The sequence below is a fragment of the Buceros rhinoceros genome, unplaced genomic scaffold (assembly GCF_000710305.1).
Source record: "Buceros rhinoceros silvestris isolate BGI_N320 unplaced genomic scaffold, ASM71030v1 scaffold3940, whole genome shotgun sequence".
Taxonomy (NCBI): domain Eukaryota; kingdom Metazoa; phylum Chordata; class Aves; order Bucerotiformes; family Bucerotidae; genus Buceros; species Buceros rhinoceros.
This window is the reverse complement of record NW_010388928.1, coordinates 15982-22074: the sequence shown is the minus strand read 5'-3', so window position 1 is coordinate 22074 and position 6093 is coordinate 15982.

Sequence of the window (6093 nt, the reverse complement as noted above, 5' to 3'; positions counted from 1 at the left end):
AGCGGAGAGGGTTGTTTATCATTTTCTTTTAAATGTCCCCCTTTAAGTTCTGAATAGTCGAATTCTTATGTCAAGTTTAGCCTTCCATTACTTTTCTAAAGCACATTTCACGCGTAGAAGAACAGAACAGGTCAAATAAGTTCAAATTATCACATCTCAACTGACTATTTGAAACTTAAGCAATGCTTTCCTCTCTCTTTACTTACTACAGTTGAATAGGTGCCAAAAAAACCCCTGGTCTCTCCCCAGACATTAGTATTTTAAGGAGGATGAATGCCTTTCTTTTTGCTACAGAAACACTGGACGTTACAGACAGAGATTATGTAATTTTTCTCTTGAATTTGTCTGTGAGAACAAACAAACATGTTACCCTTTTACAATGCAGAAAGCAAGTTTAAAGGATGTAGCTGAATGCAGAAGACACAGCTAGTTTGGACAGAAGGTCCTTTTGTGTGTGGCACCGCAACAGCCACCTAGGAAGACAGGTGGGTCTGGGCAAATAACTCAACATGTAGTGACCCCTGATGAAAACAAATCCCCTCCCTACCCGTCACTCCACTTTCACTCGCCTGCCCTGGGTGAAGTACTCATTCCACAAATTCCCTGGAGGCCAGAATGAATCTTTAATAAAACTAACAGGAGAGGAAGGAGCAAAACATTTTCCTTTCCTGACTCAGCCCCATACTTGTTATCTCTGTTGCAGGGTGGTGTACGGAGGCGGTCAAACTACCTCAGCTGTGGAGGGCCACCAGCAGAGCCATGAAAGTGTCCAGGGCTGGGACACAGTGTCCCCAAATGATTCATGTGGGGAAGCACTGGAAGAGGTGAGCATGTGCCCGTGAAGGGCATAGAAGCTATTTCAGCATGGGTGGTGAGCACAGATGGTGTATGCAAATTCTGGTACAGGCACATAGCAAGAGGTGATGCCCCCATAGCGTGGGCTTGTGGATGAGAAATCAGAAAAGCCACATAGGGAGGAGGTCAGGGCTGCAATAGGAGCTGTAAACTGAGAGCATCGACAAAGTAGCCATGGGTGCAGCACCTGGTTTGCAGAGAGTCCTGTGATTTAGCTTAGAAAGGCATAAATAGAGCTCAAGGTAACATCAGACATGAACTAGTGAGGGGGTCTGTCTGCCACACAGAGCTGTCAAGAGCAGGATGGGAGTGGGATTAGTCAAGATGACATGGGACAAACTTGGCTTCATCAGCCTTGTCCAGCTGTCCTTGACAGCCTTGCCTCGGGTGAATGGCGGGTACAGTTACTTTAAGGATGTTCTGCAATCGAAGGGCAGGTCTTTTGATTATTTTTAGTGAGTGTCCAGTGGCTTAGTAGCTGTCAGAGCAGAGCTGACTGTAGGCTGTCTCCCCTGTCTGTTTGGGCCAGAAAAAGCCTCATTGCACAACAGTGTGCGCATAATTCAAACCAGGAATGTGACCGTGCAGGGTGGGGAGGTAGTGGGTAATCTTTCCCCAGCTCTGTTATGCTCACTGACTATTTGAGCTTATTTTTAGCCTAAGTCTCTCCCCTGGCCCCATTACAGTCACTATCTGAGCATCTTTCCATGGATTGGACCTGATAACATCTGTACAAGGCAGAGTTATGGAGGCACTGTGTAACTTGCCCAAGGCCACGGAGGAGCACAGCAAGGAGCTATTGCTCCTTATCCCAGCTCATGGAGCCTCTCTGCCCCAGAGACTTTCTCTGCTGTGATCAGATGGTTTTAACCAACTGCTGCAAATGGGGTTGAGTTCAAGGCACCTTGGTGACATTTTTCAGACCAGGTACAGATGTCGGTTGTAACATTTACTGGGCCATAGGAAATACTGTTTGCCTTAATCCCTGCCCACAGAGATAATTAATACTACCTAATACTACTAGAAGCAAATACAGCACCATAACAATAATATAAGTAACACTTTTCTTTAGCTCTGGATGCATGTCCAAAGCGTTTCCTACCATAAAAATCACACCAAAGCAGTTATCTAGATCAGAGTAGCTTTACTTTTCTGATCTGTAAGAGGTAACCTCATTGGAGAATCACATGTTTACATTCCGTAGCACAACCGGAGCCTTTGGAAAAGTGCAGCTGTGGCCCTTAAAAAAAAAGAATCCATACATTTTATTGTCCAGCTATTTGTTATTTGAATAAATAAACTCAGTTTAATCCTAGAGGAACAGAAATCTCTTGCACATGTGAAGGATTTGAGCTGTTTAAAGAGCCTGTTCTCAGTTTTAGGCCTTTTGGTAAGTGTGGAAAAGATAGAAGAACTGATAAAACTGCTCAAGCAGCAATGTCAAGAAGCAACTCCCTTGGGGCCCCCCAAATACTCTTGTTTTTCAAATAAATGCTGCGCTTGTGTGTCACCCGGCAAACAGCTCTTAGACCTTTTGCTCAGCACCTGGACACTAAATCAGCCTGCAGCCAGGGCTTGCAGAAATGTGTGATGCCAGATCATCTGTACCAGCCGAGCGTGCTGCCGGCAGAAGGTGCAGATGAGAGCAGGAGAGTTTATGTTTGTTAGAGATTTACAAGGCAGGAAGGGAGGCCAGCCTTTCTGTCAACGTGCAGTTGCAGCACTTTGGAAAACAGTCCTTTCCCTGGTCCTGCCCTGGCCCAGCCCAGGTTCTGACCCACGGCTGAGTCATTCATCTGCCCCAGTTTGCCACCTCCTAATCCTTCCCAGAATTTAGAGGATTGTTTTTGACGATGTCTGTCAGTGACCTGAATGGGGATCGTGGTTTTGGGCTATTGCAAGTGCTGGGCCAGGCATCCATCAAACAGCAGTGAGTTCCACCAGCAAACACTGCAGCGCAGGGGCTTCCTACCCTGCTCTTTGCTGAGTCTATCCTAGTCATGACCTCTTCCAGTTGCACCTTCTCTCAACTAACTAACCCCACCCCCAGAGAGAGGATGTATCTCCAAATAAACCTAGAGGAAAATCACTCAGTGGCTGATCGTGGAGTCCTTCCAGAATATGTACAGAGAAAAAACTGAGAGAAGGAATCGTCCCTTCAGCCTGTAAGGGTCTAGACATCAGGTCTCAACCAAAGCAGGGGAATCTTACTGTAAAACTACAGTAAGATACTCCTAAACACTGTGCTCCAGCAAGTAGATGTCATTGCCACATGGGACCGATATGCTTTAATGCAGGTAAACAGCCCCCAGTCATGTGAGAGACTTTTGACACCTCTCTTATTTTCAGGGCTGAATGTGTTTGACCTCTGAGAAGCTGAAATAGGTTCCCTGGGGACTAACATACTTTACCCATTTCCATACAACTAAATTCCCAGTCTCCAGAAAGGGCCATTGTAGCCAAATTGCTTGTTGAGAAAGGCTGCTGGATGTGCACATGCCTGATGGCTTGGGAATTGTTTCAGAAAATGTGCACAGGGCAGTAGTGTGTCAGGAATCTCCTTACAGTGCAAGAAGATGAGCTCCTGAACTCAGAGGTCATAGAGCTGGTCACCCAGGCAGCTGGGAGACGTACAGCTGGATGAGCCCCCTTTTCGGTGACTAATGCTCTGGAGGTTTGCAAAAGCCGGAATAAATCACCCCACATGTCCCATATCCTCCCTCCATCAGATGGAACTCATAAGAGGAAGGTGGTTAATTCTGTGTTTTCCTTCGGGGAAACCCCTTGCCTCCTTCCTGCAATTAGCAGCTTGTTAATGTCTTGCGTCCCAAAGATTTATGTACTGTTCTCTTTCACAACAGCAGACAGTGTCATTATCTTCTGACATTCCATTGACTCGACCCAAAATTTGTTGCTGGCCCTTGTCCCATGGCTGTGGGTCCTCCAGTTGGCTTATCTCCAGTAGGTAAATGCTTCTTTGTTATTTAGCCCATGGCTCTGCACATCCTTTGCAGCTGCACTAGTGTTTAGGGTCAGTCATCATCATGGCTTGGCTTCGCAAATGAAGACCTGGGAAGGGCTTTCCCCACGCTCACTGCAAGCGATGAGTGCACCCTTCGGGCCTGCGCGGTGGATTTTTTAGGTGAGGCGCAGCGTGCACAGAACTGGCTCCACCCTTTACACCTGAGGTTCATCTGCCAGGGCCTAGCGAGCTTGGACGGTGACAGCGAAGTCTTCGGGTTGTAGGTTTGGTTAGAGTGTCCTTCTCTTAGATGATGGATGCCTTACAGGGCTAAACGAGCTCCATCCGCCCGGGTTTGGGGTTAGAGTTGTCCTTCTCCTAGGATGGCTGCCCGAAGGCTAGTGAGCCCATCCTGCCCGTGGACACGCTTTGTCTGACCCTTCAGCTGAGACCTGTCTGGCTTGGGAGACCCCACCGGAGGCACATGCCACCACCAGCACAGTTCTCAACCCCACAAGGGCACGCAAGCTCCTTCCCCATGGCAAGGGGGTGCCCGTGAAAGAGTCGCTGCTCTACCTCCAGACATCACAGACCCGGGCACGGGGCGGCCGGGGCCTGCCAAGAACGGGAGTCCTGGAGGAAAGTGTTTAGGGTATGAGAGAGGAAAATGGGGCTCGTGGCCGATGTCCCTTCCCTTACAGTTCTCCACCCACTGCCGTCCTGACTTCAAAGCTCCTTGATTTCACGGATCCAACCTGTCTTGTCGCTTCCACCCAGGGCTATCTTAGGCCCATCTCTACACTCTGCTGACACCAGCCTTGTCTTCTTTTGTTGTTTGTTGGGAGGAAGTACACGTGACACAGTGGCCTTCTCTAGAATATTTTCTCCATGCTTTTCAGATCTCTTCAAGTATGTGTTTCTTGGAAGTCTTACTTAAGAGTTGTTTCCAGGCAGCTCTGCATGGTACTTTCTCTGCTGCTTTTGCCAAACGCTCTACAGGATCTCCCAACGCAAGGTGGAAAACACCAAGTTTATATCTATAAAACTATCTGGAAAAGACAAACTGTAATTTATAATCCATAACTGTATAGAGGGGCTATAATTGTATGGAAGAGATGTTAAAATTATGGAGTCTGCTTTGCATGCAGATACCTCATTGGTATCAGCCACAGAGAGGGCTTGAAATGGTTTTCCACCTATTGGAAGCCTACCTGGTTGCCCCACTTGTTACACCAGTAAGGGTGGGCAAAATCTTTTGATTGTATCAGTGCAGAGGTTGTGCTAAGCTGCTCCTTCATCAGATGTGAACCAAATCTTCTACATGTGACAGGTGGAGAAAGCCACTCTCACTTCTGCTGGGAGACCCAGGAAGGGGGAAAGACCAGTGGGTGAAGAAAGGAAATGCCTATTATAAGGAAGGGAATACGGGACTCTGTGAGTATCCTTAACGACCTCAACAAATCTTCAGGAAACACCAGTCTCACCTATTCTTCAGTATTCCCAGCTCCTCAGGAGGAGAGGAGTCAGCCCTGTGCCTTTCCCTTGCTGCCCTGCTCTTGTTTTCCTCCATCTTTTCCCCACACTTGCCTCTTTCCCATCCCTCACTGACTATCTCACCCTGGGGGGTGGGAATGGGTGTGTGCCCTCAGGCATGTGCTCACCTCCATGATCAAAGTACCTTCAGGGTAAAATGCAAGCTCTGATGTTTACTTCCTGCACTCTCTCTGGTCTGCTAGGCAACCCCACAGGACCTTTAAGATAAACACCTCTTCAACCTCTGTCTCAAGCTGTGGCATGGGGAATGGATCAAGGAGGAACTTGGAGAAGAAAGCCTGTGGAAGATGGGGACCTTCAGGGGATACCATTATGGCTAGAATGGAGACTGGCAAATCCAGAAATGGTTTGGTTGACCAAGACACCACAGGGACACCCTTTCCACTTCACTCCAGTGGTTATTGTCTACCAGGTAGCTCCAGGTGCCTGAGTGAGCAGTCCTGCCCACCATCCCAAGGATGCTACAGCTATGGGAAGGTGTACGAATGGCTGTACGCACATAGTGCAGGGAAGATGAGCTCTGCTCATCTGACAAGGTGCACGGTCCCAAGGTCTCTAGGTCACAAGCAAATTCTTCTTCAGGTGAGACTGTTCTTTACAGGTTTTCTGGGAGTATGTGTCCTCCAGAGCTTGTAATAAGTCAGAGCCCCTCAAGCTTTGCAGTTTGCCACCTCTCTTCTGCTCTGCCATAGCACCTCTCAGCCCATATCATCATTACACAG